General features: G+C 41.1%; 1 protein-coding gene across 1 annotated transcript in view; it reads left to right on the plus strand.

The window, feature by feature from the left end:
• Window positions 1-19229, plus strand: part of SPAG16 (sperm associated antigen 16) — a 389408-nt gene that overhangs the window by 319537 nt on the left and 50642 nt on the right. The window lies entirely within an intron of this gene.

Genomic DNA, 19229 nt, shown 5'->3' on the forward strand with positions numbered 1-19229 from the left:
TATCCCATATTTATCCCATCATGCTAACTCCATGGGGACTTTCTGCCATATGCAGGTTCCTCTTGGAATCGAACTAAAAAGTGAAACATATTAATTTGGGATTCCAGCATTGCAAGGTGTTGGACTAGGTGATTCTCAGGGTCCTTTCCAACTCTAAAATTCTATGCGTTCCAGCAGTTCCATTTTGTTACTTATTTATATGCATGTTTTAGATATTTTGGGTTTCTCATTTTTCCTCTCCTAATAATCATTTCATTTCTTAAGGTTAAGTAATTTGTTGGAGTCCATAATATCCTCCAAACTTTCCTGTAGGTAACATTTCCTTTTCATCAGTTTCAAATGGCGAGGTTAAATTTCTGATCCATGTGGTAAATGTCACATGTATAAAATTCTTTCTGTTTAGACTATTTCTGATTTAGAAGTAAACTGGAGGATTTGGGTATTCTGCTTTATATAATTGTACTCTGCCACTGCAAATAGCACATGTAATTCCTTTAAAGGTCCCATTTATAAGCTTTCTACGGCACATTACTCAGCAAATTGCAGTATCCAGCAACAGGCACACGACTGAAGCTGACCTGTGACTCTTCCGATCAGTAGGAACTAAGCAGTACATTCTGCAGCTGGGCCTTTCCTTATACCCTCCCCGGCCAAACCCTACCTTTCCTCCGCTGTTTTCACACTAGGCAGCTGTTTTAAAGTGGGAATGTCAGATGTCATGGGTATTTATTCTTCAATTTACAGACTGGCTAATTTGAAGAAATGGCTTCTTTGAAAGAGGAGGCATGGCTGCCTCATTAACTTGGGCTTGCCTTGTGATAAAGTCTACTAATAGCAGGACAAGAATAATCAGAAGTGTACATTAATGAAGGCTGCTGACTGCTGGAATTAGTTTCTTTCACTTTGTGGGCCAGAATGTGAAGTTTTGACACCTAAAACTTAACATTTGTCTATGAAAATCACCCACAAATACAAGTCAAAGCAAGAGAGGAAATTAATAAATAATCTTGATCTATAGGAGATATTTTTAGTATCTCTGTGGATGTAGCAGCAGTGATGTATGACCTTTGCAGAAGCAATATTTAAAACAAACTTTTCTTTTGGAGGAAAAAGCATGCTTTCAAAATGATGAGAAATGGAACATAGACAATTTCTTCAATGTCATCGTAAAATGAGGCAGTAAGAACATTTTTAGTAGCCTAGTTTTTAGATGAAATGAGCTTGACAGAAATTTGTTTTCTGTGTGCCCACCATTAGACCTTTCAGTGTACTTAACAGCATGGATCTGAAATCCATATGAAAATCAGAAGTTTGGAATTAATTAACTCCCAAACACAACTATGCAGATTTAATTGGCTCTGGGGTTTAAACCTTACTTGTTAGAGTGTAACTAATGAATAGAATTGTCAGGATCTTTAGGCAGTGTGTGAGTTTTTCAAATGCTTAATTGTAGATATGCAAGAAATATGTCGGAAAATGACTGTGCATCTAATTTCTAGTTTACTCTGTTTATTAAAGAATCTTGAGAAGGAATTAAAACCCACAGTTTCCCTGATAGCATGGGAAGAAATGATTTGATCATAAAAAAAAAATTACAGCCTTGGCTTGGAAGAGTAGCTTGTGGTGATGGTTGCTTTTTGCCCAAACTATTTTCAGATTTAAGAAAGTCCTTTTGTCAGAATGCAAATTAAACTGCTCAGTTTCAAAAGAGCCTCCCATGATCTAGTTCTGTGTGCCCAATGTGGCTTTGGAGTCCTGTTTCTCTAATAGCATGAGCCAGGCTGCATTGCAAAGTACTTTCAAAACTGAGGAGCCCTTCAGAGAAAGATGTGGATATATTATGGGGATCTGCTGTTCAAAGACAAGCCTGCCCAAATCTTTGGGTGCACTAAAGTATATTTTTAGATCCTGGCCACAGATTCTCTTACATGATATATGCTTATGCAAGTTCTTGACAAACTGCATCTGTGTGATGGTTAGGCTTTAAATTACTCAATGTGGTAGAACTTATGTAACTCAATAAGGTGGTATAAAGCTTTTCTCAAATCATTAAGAGCTACTTTCTTTGGATTATTTTGGCCATTTCAGGAGGGGAGGGTTGTATCTAACTCTTCTGTAACTTCCCTTGTCCATGTCATTGGCAAGACACTTGCAAATGTGAGAACCAGGCATCATGTCCCACACAGTGTAAAAGTGAATGGCTGAAAATGTGGATTTAAAATTTAAAATCCAATCTACACTCAGTGGATTGCCTTGGTTCTTCTGTGTATTTTAGACTGCAGTCCTATTCAGACTTTGCAGATAAGACCTAGCAAACATACTGGGATTTACTTCTGAGTAAACATGCATGAGAGGAGGAACTGCAACAACAGGAGTCCACTTTCCAGACCAGCTGCAAGAAAGTTTGTAATTTCATGCTAACTTAACAAAGTTTATCCATTTGCACCAAAAACACTCCATCCTGAAAACAGAGTGCTGAGCAGTACAGTGGTGGGAAATGCATTGCATCATCTAAATATAAAAAGCAGATGTTGTGAAAAAATAGGACGTTGGATTCATCCTTAGTCTGAAGTTTAGGGTAGATGGTTTCATGGACTATTAGCCCCTATTAGTTGCAAACGTTCTGAGAACTCCTAACTCCTGCACAAAAGTGAATGGGCAAAGCTGGAGATCAGTACTCTGCAGATCAGACACTAGGGATCTTAATATTCTGCTTTCATTCTTGGAGCTTAATTGTTGACTCACCCTTACTCTAGAGCACAGTTGCTCTGGCTCCAGCTCTGCCAGATATATGTTTACATACCATCCCTCTTAATCTGCATAATTTCCCTAACATCGTCAGAGAACAACTAATTGCTGCTTATTTATTTGTTTACCTGTTTATTGCAGCTTGCAAAGTGTGTGTGTGTTATGTGTAGCAGTGAAATTTCTGTTCCAAGCACTTCACAAAACCATGCATCTTAAAATGAGCAGGAGATTTACAGACTACTTTTGCATACATGATGAAGTCTGCTTTATTTTATTGCATTATACTACAAAATAACCTTGGTTGATGCTTTTCAAGGTCCTAAGCAACTAACAGCTACTGAATGTGTATCAACTGCATTCCAGCACTATAACTACAAACGAAAGGGTGATCGAAGATCTTTCAAGCTTAGCATAAGCATATGGACAGTTCCCTACTGCTAGTATAATAAAGCAACCTTTATTTTGGAATGTTTAGGCAGAGTTCCCCTAGGATAATGTCCTTCGATGATCTTCAGCATCTACAATGCAGGCAGAAAGAAAAAGGGAATAAGTAATTAGCTACTATGGTACTTTGAAGGGGAAGAGATCACATAAATGTTTAAACTCACGGAGTATATGCAAAAAGTACAACCATGGATGACCAAGATTATGTGTAACAATACATATATTTAATTCATATCCAAATGCATTTTTTATAAAATGTAAGTCGATGAACTCTTGGGCTTGATTAAAGCTACAGTGGAAACATTTGGAATCACTTATTTTCTAGTTAGAGCTTAAATACATGTGACAAGTACTGAAATTTGCAAATCCGCCAGAGGGAAGATATGGGGAGGAGGGAGAATTCTATGAAATCTTACAGTGAAATCAGACAAGGTCAGAAATGACAAGTGCTGAGCTGAATGTTCTTCAGGTTTTAATTTTACCTCAAATGCAGTGAAAACTTCCCAGAAGAGCCTTAAATCCCAGTGGTGCTGATGGGTGTGACTGAGGAGACCTGGGCAAGGTGCTGCCCCCCCCCCACTCCCACTGCCACCAACAGAGACATGGAAAATATAATGGGGTTTTGCATTCTTTTTTCTTCTTATCATAAGTAAGAGCGGCTCCTTGAAAAATGCAGTTTCCAAACTGTAAGCAGGCAAACACTCCTATTTTTGCTTTCCAAGGATCTCCACAACTGAGGACCCCCACTTGACATTTCCTCTTTACCTGATCTCAGTTGGGTATTCAAAGAAAAAAATATGTGGGGATTCTTTTCCCCCTTCCCTTTATAAGTAGCTTTTGAAATGCTGAATTTGTTGTAATCTCTTTAAAGTTTTCTAACCTCTCTGCAAGGCCCAAGGTCCTGCTGTGGAGTGCTTGGATCACAGTGGAACAGAGATACAGTTTTGAGCTGGAAGGGGAGAAATCCCATTTGAAATTTATAGGGCACAGAGCTTTGTGGCTGCTTTAGCCAACCTTTTATGCTGGAGCAGATTTTTGGGGGGGAAATAACATTTTTTTCTGAACATGAGGGTGGACAAAATACTAAAGACAAAGAAGTGCTATTTGGGGTAGAGAGTTGTGGAAAAGAGGCTAAATTAGAAATTTAAATTAGGCTAGGGAGAAATGTGTGTGGATGGGAGAAAGTATGTCATAAATACGAATAACGATATTGTCTGAACGACTGAACAACAACAAACTGATTTTGTAGTTTCATTCTAAGTTTCTCTCTGTGAGTTTCCTTCTCTTTCCTTCCCCTTCCTTTTCACACACAAAACAGATAGTAGGAGTCAGCACATAGTTTTGCTTCAGTGGCCTTGGAGTTGTCTCAATAGCTTCATGCTAGTTTAAGGGAGGAAGCTAGCTCAGCCTCCTGTTGCTGTCCTTCCTTACAATCCAAAGATGAGCTTCACCTTTTGACTTACAAAGAGTTCTGTTTAATTCAGAAATGTTCATACTGCTCATCAATAGAAATTGGGCAAAAGAAAGCAGTTCAGGGAACTTTCATTCTTTATGAATGTAAGATCCAAAATGAAACTGGTGTGCCCTTAATTTACAGGCCCACCAGCTAATTGACAAAACCTTTAGCGTACTTATCAACCAGCTAAAGCTGGCAGCTCTCATTAAACCGTACCAATAAAACAAATGGCATTGGATCACTGATGATGCCTGGACAAACTCATGTAGCTGTGTTTCTTTCGGTGAAAAGTGCTCATTGGGTATACAAGTACATTTATACTGATTCCTTTGTATAGCAGGGTGAGAAATCTTCATGCGTCTGATTTTGAAAACCTCTTTTCTTGAAAATGTTATGAGGAATTCAATTGCCTATGCAGTCCTTTTACCTTCCTTATACCAAAATGCTAAAGGCCATGAATATTTCATGCAAAATTTGAAAGAATGTTCGGAGAAGTATTGATAATGATTGGAGCAGCTCTAATGAGATCTTAGACCTCCATATTCAGGAGATGAAGGCACCCTACTGCCAGTAGATGTGTGAGCTTAAAGTTGTTTTCCCTTGTTGCACAGATGGCTCTATCTAACTATCAGCTTCCTCAAAAGCTGTCAGTATTCCTGAAGAGAAAGGAAAGGCATCAAACCAGTGTTATCACAGACATAACTTGGGTTTCTTTCCTCTTGATCGATCGTTGTAACACCTGAAATGATTTCATAACTGTTACTACTAATGGAGAGAACAAGTTTCACCTTAGGCTGAGAGGTTAGCCAAAGAATGAAATTATCACAGCAGTTACATGCCATTGAAATATTGATAGAAGATGTTGGCTGAACCTGATGCCAAATTGCAGCATAATATAATTGTCCAGGTTGTGGCAATTTACAGCACTCACAAAGGCAAAACTGTGAGGCACCATAGAGCTCAAACCATGAACTGTCTAAGGCACTGATTCCCAGCTCACAGCACTACCAGAGACATGGTGGGACATTTGCAGCCTAGAATTTTCTTGGCCGAGGGGTCGGGTTGTACCAAAGAACTAACCCTATACCATTGTCTGCTGCAAAGCTTTCAGGTCTCTGTGTTTCCTCAGTCCAGGCTGCTTGGAAGCTACCACTTTCCCCTCTCTCTCCCACACTATTGGTCACTTCAAAATATAAAAAGAGCTTGACTGGATGAGGCCAGTGGCCCATCTATTTTTTTTTAATAAAATTTTTATTTTCATACAAATAAAAGCACTACAAACAACAAAACATTACAGACAATACTATTTAAAAAACAAATAAAAATACAAATATTATAATAAACATCAAATGTCTTTAACCTCTTTTGGGTGACTTCCTCACATCCTCACCTTCTGCTTTCACTGAATATCATCTTTAGTAATTTCTTAACATTATCCGATTATTATATCCAATTAAACCTTAACTAACTTGAATCTATATTCCTTATCATTTCTTCTATCTACCTTCTTCCTAATATTTCTATTATTTCTGCAGCCTATCAGATCTACCTACTCTTTTCCTAAAGATTAATCTTAACGTAAGTTTTTAGATATTCTTTAAATTTCTTCCATTCTTTTTCCACCGCGTCGTCCCTCTGGTCTTGGAGTTTCCCAGTCAATTCTGCGAGCTCCATATAGTCTATCATTTTCATCTGCCATTCTTCCGAGGCCAGTGGCCCATCTAGTCCAGCATCTTCTTCTGACAGTGGCCAACCAGGTGCCTTTAGGAAGCCTATGAGCATGGCCTGATTTATATGTTGACAGGATAGTCACAGGAACAACATGTGTGATGGTTGCTATTGTCAAATCTCCTTTGGTCATGAGCACAGGGACAGAGGTGAAGAGGAAGAGACATCTTTCTTCCAAAGCACTGATTCATGAAATAGATCAATAAGCTTTTGCCCCACTCCAATCTTTCAGATATAATGACAAAGCACTTAAGTATGTTTTTGTAGACAAAAATATTTTTATAAACCCTATGATTCTATTATTTGTGATTACGTTTATATAAGCAGCATTTTAAACTCAGCATAAAGATAAATGAATAAAAATTCAATGTGTGAAGCTTTTAGTGGAGTGGTGTGCATGCATAAATGACCAGTGGGGGGAAAATGAATTTTGGTAGCTCAGTAAATAAAATGAATCAAAGGCTGAGCTAGAGCACGGGAAACAAGAAAGCAGCAAAATAGTGATTATTATAAATGTTTCCATTTCTTTTAAAGTAAAAGCTTTGGAACAGTACACTAAGCTAGTGTTTGTGTCATATTTAAGATGAGCAGCAAGCATAGCCAGTACCGCATTTCACAACAAAAAGACAAATAATCTAATGCTACTGTTGTAGAACCAAGCCGAGCAATTTATCGTTCATAAATTTTGGCCAGAATTACACTTGCCTTGTTGACTACTCCTTTTGGTGCCTATGTATACGTCCTCTCCTTTTCTCTCCCCTGTCACCTGGAGTATTGCAAAATACATGAAATAATGTCATTGCATTACTATCTCTTGCAATTGACAGGCAATGAAATGGAACCAGGACAGGGAAACACATAACAGGATGGCATCATGTCATGCATTTTACCTTACTAAACTCTAAATGGAGACTGAGGGAGACACACAGTAATACACTAGGCTACTGCTCTCAACAACAACAACAACAACAACAACAACAACAACAATTTATTATTTGTACCCCACCCATCTGGCTGGGCTTCCCCAGCCACTCTGGGCAGCTACCAAATGAATGTTAAAACAATACAGCGTTAGATGCCCAACTACTGGGTATAGTTATATTACCTTATATGGCAGAAATGAGCTGTCAGGTACAGCTGTCAGGTACTTAATATCTCCTTAAGAAAAAGGAGTCTTACGTCTTAAGAAAAAGGAAGCACCTCTAATTCAAAGAACTATGGCAGGAGTGAAAGTGACATATTGCCATCCTGAGAATATTGATTTACACTAGTTTTTTGGGAAAGAGTTCTGAATAGTCAAACGATGTGACAATTTGTTGTTGTGGAAGAAAATGATAGCACATGTTCCTGGCTTGTCTGGTGCACAGTATAAATTTATAGCAGTTATATGGATTAGAAGTGGCGTGTGACACCTGACCCTTCTTCAAGAGGTTCCAAGTTATTTTTCCTGAGGCAGGGCACAACAGAAACCTCTCTAGGCTGTGATTTGTATTTTAAAACTTCAACACTTCTAGATTTGTAAAGCAACACATATAAAAATGACACCATTGGTATCATAAGCTCTCTTTATCTGCAATGAAGGAGAACTGCAGTTGCTGATCCTAGCAGTGGAAGAGAAAATATTTCTAAATTCAGTTCAAAGATGCACAAAAACTGTAGCCCTTGTGGGAATTTATATATATATATAGGTTGGTTCCCCCTTCATGGATCACTGCCTTGTCGTGGCGAAGGGGCTTGAATTACTCAGGGAAGCTATGAGCTATGCCGTGCAGGGCCACCCAAGATGGACAGGTCATAGTGGAGAGTTTGGACCAAACGTGATCCACCTGGAGGAGGAACTGGCAACCCACTCCAGTATCCCTGCCAAGAAAACTCCATGGACAAAGACAACAGGCATATAAAAGATATGACGCTGGAAGATGAGCCCCTCAGGTCGGAAGGCGTCCAACATGCTACTGGGGAAGAGCGGAGGACAAGTACAAGTAGATCCAAAGCTGATGAAGCGGCTGGGCCAAAGCCGAAAGGACACTCAGTTGCGGATATGCCTGGAAGCGAAAGGAAAGTCCAATGCTGTAAAGAAAAGTATTGCATAGGAACCTGGAATGTAAGAACCATGAACCTTGGTAAGCTGGATGTGGTCAAAAATGAGAAGGCAAGAATAAACATTGACATCCTAGGCATCAGTGAACTAAAATGGACGGGAATGGGCGAATTCAGTTCAGATGACTATCATATCTACTACTGCGGGCAGGAATCCCGTAAAAGAAATGGAGTGGCCCTCATAGTCAACAAAAGAGTGGCGAAAGCTGTACTGGATGCAATTTCAAAAATGATAGATTGATCTCGATACGAATCCAAGGCAGTCCTTTTAACATCACAGTAATCCAAGTTTATGCACCAACTTCCAGTGCTGAAGAAACTGAAATTGACCAATTCTATGAAGACTTACAACACCTTATAGAAATGACACCAAAGAAGGATGTTCTTCTCATTATAGGGGATTGGGATGCTAAAGTAGGGAGTCAAGAGATAAAAGGAACAACTGGCAAGTTTGGCCTTGGAGTTCAAAATGAAGCAGGGCAAAGGCTAATAGAGTTCTGTCAGGAGAACAAGCTGGTCATCACAAACACTCTTTTCCAACAACACAAGAGACGACTCTACACATGGACATCACCAGATGGGCGACATCGAAATCAGATTGATTATATTCTCTGCAGCCAAAGATGGAGAAGCTCTATACACTCAGCAAAAACAAGACCTGGAGCTGACTGTGGCTCTGATCATCAGCTTCTTATAGCAAAATTCCAGCTTAAACTGAAGAAAGCAGGAAAAACCACTGGGCCAGTAAGATACAATCTAAATCAAATTCCTTATGAATACACAGTTGAAGTGAAAAACAGGTTTAAGGACTTAGATTTGGTGGATAGAGTGCCTGAAGAACTGTGGATGGAGGCTCGTAACATTATACAGGAGGCAGCAACGAAACCATCCCAATGAAAAAGAAATGCAAGAAAGCAAAGTGGCTGTCCAATGAGGCCTTAAAAATAGCAGGGGAGAGAAGGCAAGCAAAATGCGAGGGAGATAGTGAAAGATACAGGAAATTGAATGCAGATTTCCAAAGAAGAGCAAGGAGAGACAAGAGGGCCTTTCTAAACGAGCAATGCAAAGAAATAGAGGAAAATAACAGAATGGGAAAAACCAGAGATCTGTTCAAGAAAATTGGAGACATGAAAGGAACATTTCGTACAAAGATTACCACAATTAAGGACAAAAGTGGAAAGGACCTAACAGAAGCAGAAGACATCAAGAAGAGGTGGCAAGAATACACAGAGGAACTATACCAGAAAGATATAGAGGTCTCATCCACCCCAGGTAGTGTGGTTGCTGACCTTGAGCCAGACATCCTGGAGAGTGAAGTCAAATGGGCCTTAGAAAGCCTTGCTAACAACAAGGCCAGTGGAAGTGATGATATTCCAGCTGAACTATTTAAAATCCTAAAAGATGATGCTGTTAAGGTGCTACACTCAATATGCCAACAAGTTTGGAAAACTCAGCAGTGGCCAGAGGATTGGAGAAGATCAGTTTACATCCCAATCCCAAAGAAGGGCAGTGCCAAAGAATGCTCTAACTACCGCACAATTGCACTCATTTCACACGCTAGCAAGGTTATGCTTAAAATTCTACAAGGCAGGCTTAAGCAGTACGTGGACCGAGAACTCCCAGAAGTGCAAGCTGGATTTCGAAGGGGCAGAGGAACCAGAGACCAAATTGCAAACATGCGCTGGATTATGGAGAAAGCTAGAGAGTTCCAGAAAAAACATCTACTTCTGCTTCATTGACTACGCAAAAGCATTTGACTGTGTCGACCACAGCAAACTATGGAAAGTTCTTAAAGAAATGGGAGTGCCGGATCACCTCATCTGTCTCCTGAGAAATCTCTATTTGGGACAAGAAGCTACAGTTAGAACTGGATATGGAATAACTGATTGGTTCAAAATTGGGAAAGGAGTACGACAAGGCTGTATATTGTCTCCCTGCTTATTTAACTTATATGCAGAATTCATCATGCGAAAGGCTGGGCTGGATGAATCCCAAACCGGAATTAAGATTGCCGGAAAAAATATCAACAACCTCAGATATGCTGATGATACAACCTTGATGGCAGAAAGTGAGGAGGAATTGAAGAACCTTTTAATGAGGGTGAAAGAGGAAAGCGCAAAATATGGTCTGAAGCTCAACATCAAAAAAACTAAGATCATGGCCACTGGTCCCATCACCTCCTGGCAAATAGAAGGGGAAGAAATGGAGGCAGTGAGAGATTTCACTTTCTTGGGTTCCATGATCACTGCAGATGGTGACAGCAGTCACGAAATTAGAAGACGCCTGCTTCTTGGGAGAAAAGCAATGACAAACCTAGACAGCATCTTAAAAAGCAAAGACATCACCTTGCCAACAAAGGTCCGTATTGTTAAAGCTATGGTTTTCCCAGTAGTAATGTACGGAAGTGAGAGCTGGACCATCAAGAAGGCTGATCGCCGAAGAATTGATGCTTTTGAATTATGGTGCTGGAGGAGACTCTTGATAGTCCCATGGACTGCAAGAAGATCAAACCTATCCATTCTCAAGGAAATCGGCCCTGAGTGCTCACTAGAAGGACAGATCCTGAAGTTGAGGCTCCAGTACTTTGGCCACCTCATGAGAAGAGAAGACTCCCTGGAAAAGACCCTGATGTTGGGAAAGATGGAGGGCACAAGGAGAAGGGGACGACAAAGGATGAGATGGTTGGACAGTATTCTTGAAGCTACTAACATGAGTTTGGCCAAACTGCGGGAGGCAGGGAAGGATAGGCGTGCCTGGCGTGCTCTGGTCCATGGGGTCACGAAGAGTCGGACACGACTGAACGACTGAACAACAACAACAAATAGGTTGGTTCACCAGAAGCTTTCCAATAGACCAGGGGAGGAAAACCTCTGGCTCATCCACCCATTTCAGCCAAGCAGTGCTCCCATGTCTTACACCTTATGTCATATATGATGTCAGGTGAGGGGCAGATAAATACCTTGTTCATCCTAAAAGTTTTTGCAGGCACTGGTGATCAACTGATTGGTGGTGCCTGCAAAACCCCTGTGCAAAGTTGTTGCAGAGCCCAGTAATAATTACTCTTGGGCTTTGCAAAGCACTCTACAAGGGCTCCACAAGACCCAACAATCAGCTTATTGTTAATAGCAGGTTGAAAGGGGCTTTGAGGGCTGTGCATTTGCCTGCATGCTTTGAAACTCTGCAGGCAAAAAAGGTTTAAAAAATAAAAGAAACTCATCTTATTCTCCAACGCTGAAGTAGCTTACAGTTCTAAAACAAAAAAGGGGGTTTCCCTTAATTTGTAAAATCTTGCCATTTTTTAAGAAAGCAACTCAATAAAATCAATTTTCATTCCAAATCTTCAATGAAATACTAAAGTTGCAGTCCCGTGCATGCTCACTTGAGAGTAAGTCTCATTAAAATAAATGGGTCTTGGGAGTGGAGTCTCATTTCCCCTTCCTACAGTCCCTCCCTCCCCCCTTTCTGGCACTTTCTTACGTTCACAACTGCCTATTTGCTTTCTCCTTGTGTCAACTTGCTTGAAATCAAATGTATAAAAAATCTATCTGAATTTATTTATTTTAGTTCCCTCAGAACCTAATATAGGCATCAATTATTTTGCTGCTGTCCTAAGCCCACTTAATTTGATGTATGCCCCAGTTAAATGAAAGGGCAGGCAGCGAGCAGGTGAGTTAGTGGCCTGAGTGAGCAGGTTATCAGCTAATCAGTCTGCATGCAAGCACTACAGTGTAACCCTACTCAGAAGCAAGCCCTACTGAATTCAGTGGGGCTTCCACTCAGGTAAATTAGATTAGGAGAGCAATCTTACTCCTGAATAAATAAATAAAAGCTCCAATAATCAAATGAGACATGTTATCAAGTAAACACAGCAATCCTAAAGCCTTATCCATGATTGAGCCCAGGGAAACATCTCCTAAAGACCAGGCTGTAAAATTTCCACAATTCTTCTATAGTATATTTACCTGGGGGGAAATGAGAAAATAGAAGCCCTGCCATGGCTGAACCCAAGTAATCTTATTCCCTAAATGAGCTTCCTCCGGGAATCTGACCTCTATAGCTAAAGCAACATAAACCCTACCCCATGCCCTTAAAGGGGACTGGATGCTAGGTAGACTTCACAACACCATCATGCCAGTAGTTTATGAATGTTTACCCTTTACATTAAGGATGCGGGTGGCGCTGTGGTTTAAACCATAGAGCCTAGGGCTTGTCGATCAGAAGGTCGGCGGTTCGAATCCCCACGACGGGGTGATTCCCTTTGCTCGATCCCTGCTCCTGCCCACCTAGCAGTTTGAAAGCACGTCAAAGTGCAAGTAGATAAATAGGTACTGCTCCGGCGGGAAGGTAAACGGCGTTTCTATGCGCTGCCCTGGTTCACCAGAAGCGGCTTAGTCATGATGGCCACATGACCCGGAAGCTGTACACTGGCTCCCTCGGCCAGTAAAGCAAGATGAGCGCCGCAACCCCAGAGTCGGACACGACTGGACCTAATAGTTAGGGGTCCCATTACCTTTTTTACCCTTTACATAGAACTGGGAAATCTACTGCCCTTTTCCTGCCTTGACCCTTCTATTCCAAGTGTGCACCGGAATGATAGTCCTTTCTAGTGTATAAATCTGACAAGAGATTTGCCCTCTAAAATTGTGGGCACCTGGATTCAGTCCTCCCTGAGTGAGCAAACGCTGCCACAGCACTTGTAGACCCTCTTTTCTGTGGAGAAGAGAGGTGTCTACGTCTCTCCCTGCAAGCTGCTCTCCATGACGCTGGTTCAGCTTAACCATTGAAATTAGATGGATAGCCTCTTCCAAAGCCAGGCAGCTTGTTCTCATCAGAGTCTGTGGCAAGGCTGGGCCAAAGTGGGCCGGTAACACTCACATAAGACAAGTGGAATACAAGGCTGTAGCCTCCAGGCTTGGCTGAGGGGTTTACATTGGGACAACTTTGCAGAGGCTCACCTGTGTGGGTCAACCTATGCACATGGTTTTTGAAAGCACCTTCCATTTTAATTGAGTTTTACATGTGGCATGGGACGTGCTGCTTGAGAAGTAAAAATCCAGATCTCACTTGGCTACACTGAACCAGTTGTACAATTCTTTGCATCTTGGTGACAGTCTCGCCTGAGCAACACAGAACTGAATCAAGAGAGCAATGCCACTTGCAGGTGTTTGGAACTTTTGTGCACTGCATACAAATTTGTGTGCGCAATTTGCAAAAGGTGAACTATTTTGCCAAGCAAACCCGAATGTGACTTTTAATGCCAGTGTGTGGATAATTTTCCTTTTTCAAAGGCTGCACAATAGGCTAGGTTAATATACTGCTTGGAAAAGTAAATGGAGAATACTCCCCGCCCCTGGGCTCACCTGCTCTTAATCACAAACTAATATTTATGGATATAGCATCTTCCCTTTCCAGGCATCCATGACACAGACATAAATTTGAAATTTGCTGCTTCTCAGCTGATTGTTTTTCATTAACAGCAGCTCTCTCATGCTTCCATTCTTGGTAGCAGCAAGGATATACATGTATGTGGCGTTTCCTTGGCAGCAAATGTGTTTTAATCACACACCCAAGGCTAGAATTTATAATGTAGTTTGCCAGAACTGTCTTATGTTCTCCCTGTACTTATAATAGCATTGCTTATTTTATTTTATTTTATTTTATTATTTGATGTTCACAAGATCTGGACTGAAACCTGAGGTGTGTTATTAAACTATGCACCCAAATTATTTGGTTAGCTTTGAGTGTGTCTCTCAGATTTTCTGAGTGTCTTTGATTAATACCTGCATTTTAAAAATTGACTACTTACAGAAGTAAATTATAGATAGATTAGAAAAAGGCTATTTTCTCTCTCTCTCCCTCTCCCTCTCCCTTTCTCTCTCCCTCTCATCTTTTCTTTAAAACCAAGACCTGTAGCCTTCCTTTCTTTTGCAGAGCTGAATAATAAATCATGCTCCTTATTTCCAATTTATACTAGAGAAATTAAAAATGGAGCTGGAGGTAGACTAGGGGTGGTGCCTGTAATTATAACCTGCATATTCTGAGAGCAAAATGGTTAAGCAAGGTAGAAACAATTTTCATACCATCAGCCAAAAACACTCGAGTAAAGAAGTGAAAGCCCCCAGCCTTTTGCATTAGTCTTTGCAAATAAGGTATGAATCATATCTAGATCAGTGAAGGAGAAATGAGCATGATTAATGAAGCGATTCAGACCTTTAATGCATGCCATAAAATTGTTATTCCTAGTTGAATACAATATGATTAGCAAAATATGTGAGTTCTCCCTTTCCCCCTGCTCTATAAGCCATTTAAATTGGATTTGAGCCCCTTTAAGCTGCAATCGTATACCCAGTTACCCAGGAGTAAGTCCCATTTTACTCTGCTAAACCAAATCACCTTAAAAGATTATGTAAATATGTCTTTGTTTTTCACTGCCCAAAGATTCTGCCTTGCTGGCATGCACTGATACGTCTGGAAGTCTCCCCCCCCCCCCCCGCCATCAACACAGAAGTGTTTTTATTTTGTCCACCTTTAACCTTCCAGATTTGTGGATCAGCATTAATGCAGAAATTTCCGCAAACCACCCACAGACTCCACAATTCTTTCATCAATCCAGCCATCTTCAACTGCCAACACGCCTAGCAATTGTGCAGGGAAAGGCCCAGTTGCCACAGAGCAAAGTCACAAGTAATACTTCCAGGACCAGCTGAAGATCTTTGCTCCCTGAAGGAGAACAAGAAGTCCCCCCCTGACCCCCCCCACCAAGCAAAGGTGTAGTTCACTCAAGGTTAGCCAAATTATTTTGCATTGGAAGCACAAACATCTTGGCGGCAGTGCCCAGGAGCAAAAATACATTAAGAAATTAAACAACAAACAATTTGCTGCCCTTCAATGATGCTGAAAATCAGTTGCCAAACTCTGCCTTGAGGTAGGGTCAACCCTGAACACTTCACCCAATCACTTTGTGTCTTCCCTCTTCTGGACCATTGCCAGGGAAGGTTGCAGTGGTATGGCATTCTCCAAAACACAAGGCTCACTGCAGACATGTACATAGCTGTCAACGTTTCCCTTTTCTTGTGAGGAATCCTATTTGGAATAAGGGAATTCCCCTTTAAAAAAAGGGGGAAAGTTGACAGCTATGGACATGTACTGGCCATTGTTGACAGGATCAGGAAAAAGAGTTGCCCTCACTGACCTTGGGATATTAGTTACAGGTAGGTAGCCATGTTGGTCTGCCATAGTCAAAACAAAATAAAATAAAAAATTCCTTCCAGTAGCACCTTAGAGACCAACTGAGTTTGTTCTTGGTATGAGCTTTCGTGTGCATGCACACTTCTTCAGATACTGATTGATTTTGATTTTGTTTTGACTTGGGATATTAGGTGGCCTAACATAACCATAACAAAAATAAAATAAAAAATTCCTTCCAGTAGCACCTTAGAGACCAACTACTGGTAAGTTTGTTCTTTGTATGAGCTTTCGTGTGCATGCACACTTCTTCAGATACATGCATGCACACGAAAGCTCATACCAAGAACAAACTTAGTTGGTCTCTAAGGTGCTACTGGAAGGAATTTTTTATTTTATTTTGTTTTGACTATGGCAGACCAACATGGCTACCTACCTGTAACTGTAACATAACCATGTATTCTAGCCAATAACTTAGGCGCAAAAGCAAGAAAGCAGAATTTTCCAACCATACCTTGCAGCTATGACCATAGGTAAGTGGTGGTTTCTCTGAGCAACAACTGAAGAGGAGGAGGGTGCCACGACCTCTACTGACCTTCCTCTCATAGTGGCACTCCAAGGTCAACACGACTTAGGCTGTTGTCTGCTGAGTAACCAACTGTCAGTCCATGTGGGGTGCTGCTGGCCAGTCAGCGGCAGTGTACTCACTTAGACCTCCCTCTGCCTCTGAACACCATCACAAAATGCCCACCATTCAGAGAATGGGATCCCTTTTCCATCTCTCTCCTTTCTACCACAACATCATCACACCAGCCATGGCTGTTTAAAATTTTATGGGGCAACTATCTTGGAGCATTTTTCTGAGCAGAAGAGAAAATCATTTTCTCCAGGCTAGGGTCTGGCCAGTGTCCTGGGTCAGAAGTTAAGCCTGTTATTTGAATGCATCCAACCCCCTGCCCATTTGTCATTCCAGGTTTTCTCATATTAGATTCAACAAGTGCTAGAGACTGTTTTCCACCCTGGTCCGCAACCCTGCCCTTGGAAATCAATTTGGCAGGCACATTTCATTGCCTTCTTCGTATGTTCTCTTTCCAGAACACATAAGATGCATTTTTGGTAGTAAAGAAGCAAAGGCTGGGAGGAAATAAAAGAAAAATATGTGTTTTGTGTTAAAGATGGATCATTTCATAGAATCATAGAATCCTAGAGTTGGAAGAGACCCAAAGGCCATCCAGTCCAACCCCCTGTCAAGCAGGAAACACCATCAAAGCATTCCTGACAGATGGCTGTCAAGCTTCCGCTTAAAGACCTCAAAGAAGGAGACTCCACCACACTCCTTGGCAGCAAATTCCACTGTCAAACAGCTCTCACTGTCAGGAAGTTCTTCCTAATGTTTAGGTGGAATCTTCTTTCTTGTAGTTTGAATCCATTGCCCCGTGTCCGCTTCTCTGGAGCAGCAGAAAACAACCTTTCTTCCTCCTCTATATGACATCCTTTTTATATATTTGAACATGGCTATCATATCACCCCTTACCTTCTCTTCTCCAGGCTAAACATACCCAGCTCCCTAAGCCATTCCTCATAAGGCATCGTTTCCAGGCCTTTGACCATTTTGGTTGCCCTCTTCTGGACACGTTTCTCTTTGAATGGTTTTGTACTCTGGTTTATCTGCATTATGTGAAGAAACTCAGGCCCACTTTTGGCGCTAATGGCTCTGGAGTTTTCCTACTTCAGCCTTGAACCTTTCAGTTGGAAGAAACAGATATAAATAATATGTTCAATGTATTTTTCCCCCCACAACACTCCCTAAACCCATTGCAGTCAGGGTGAATCAGGGTGGCTTTGCCTCCATCCCCTTGCTATGGTGGGTCCTTATGCCCCCTGCCAATAGGGAGGCATTGAGGTAGTGCTGACTTACGGCTCTTGAACCTCCGTTCAGTGTCAGGCCAAGGTAAAGAAGCAAAACTTCAGTAGTGTGGGATTAGTTGGTCACTGCTAAGAGCTGAGTAGAATGTTATTATTAATAATAATACCTTCCTCATCGTTCTGGTACTATTTCTGCAGTGTTTCCTAAGATGGACGGTGTTGTGCAGTGTTGGTTTCTAAATAGTACCGATATATGGGCAATATTCCTTGATCAAAGGAAGAAATGTTGAGTTCAGTGAATAAGTTTTGTTTACAAATAAAATAATCAACTATGGCAGTATTCTTAATGATTCAAAGCAGAACATTTTAATGCTATTTACTGAGGTGGTTGTGGCCTTCATGGAGCTATTGAACAGGCTACTGGTGGAAACAGGATTCTGGATTAGATTAAGCCTCTTTCTCATCCAGCAGGACTCTTCTTCTTTTGATCTGCACAAAGACCACATGGTGTCAGCACATCAACTAAGGAAAAACCACCTCAGGAAAGACAGGAACAGTTCAATGAAATGTAACTGGGGCTTTACTGACCGTTCACTGACAAACATTCTCTCTATGAGCATTGCACGGGGCAGGGAGCTGAAACAGTTTCCCCTCAAGTCCTCATTTTTGTATATACTTTCCCAGCACTGTTTGCAGTCATTGTTTCCTTAGTCTGCTGCTCCTTGTACCATTGCTTCCCCACTTTTACTTCTTGGAGTGATCTGGCCAATCCCCATTTCCCCCTTTGACCTCACTTGGACGGGACAAGATTATTTTACTCTGTCACAATTTCAAGTTACCCCAGTTATCTAAATATGTGTTAATCTGTACCAGTAGATGGTCAATTTTAATCCAAGCAATTGACTAAAACCTGCACCAATTCTAATCTCCATTTATGCGACAGAACTATTATTCCACTTCAAATGCCTCTGATTTAAACATGTTCGGGTGGCATCAAGGTATCAAAGGCAATTCTTTTACAATAGGACACATGCAGAGATAAAGTTAGAGGGATTCTGTATTGATACAGAAATATGATCAGCATATACAGAAAGCTTTCTAACAAGTATTCCATCTCCCTCTTCAAATTGACAATTGTTCCCAATAGTATATTTAAAAGTGGAGCAGAAGAAGGCAAGCAATGGATGAAATTCACAATAGAAAGCTTTCTAGTAAATGCAGTTTGTACCCAGAGGATATTAACAGCCCAGTGAGTGAAATGCTTGATTTAACCATGGCCAAATAACACAAAGCCCTGTAACTCCAAGCAAGTTAGTTATATTAGACTTATCCAAGAGGGAATTATTTCAGTGAGATAGATCCCTGTAAGACTTCAGAGCAAGTTCTTTGCTATGCTGTATGTATGCTGCTGCTGGCATCCGTCTTGGGAGACAATTGAGTAGTGTGTCTTGGGGATGAAGACAAAGTGCTGGAAGGTTACAGTACCAGCTGAGGCTGTGGAGACTGATGTGAGAGAACATGTTCTGTTGCAGCTGGGGCAGATGAACGTGTCTGGTTTTGCTACTGCGCTCCTTCCAGCGGTTATTTCTTCTCTGGTCACTGCTGTGGATACACGAGTTGATTGCCTGTCTTCACTGAGGTTGTGTGCAAGGGATTTCCACATGGCAGAGTTAATGTTCCAGCCTTCATGTCATGTTTGCAG

This window comes from Lacerta agilis, chromosome 1, assembly GCF_009819535.1.
Source record: "Lacerta agilis isolate rLacAgi1 chromosome 1, rLacAgi1.pri, whole genome shotgun sequence".
In the NCBI taxonomy this organism is placed as follows: domain Eukaryota; kingdom Metazoa; phylum Chordata; class Lepidosauria; order Squamata; family Lacertidae; genus Lacerta; species Lacerta agilis.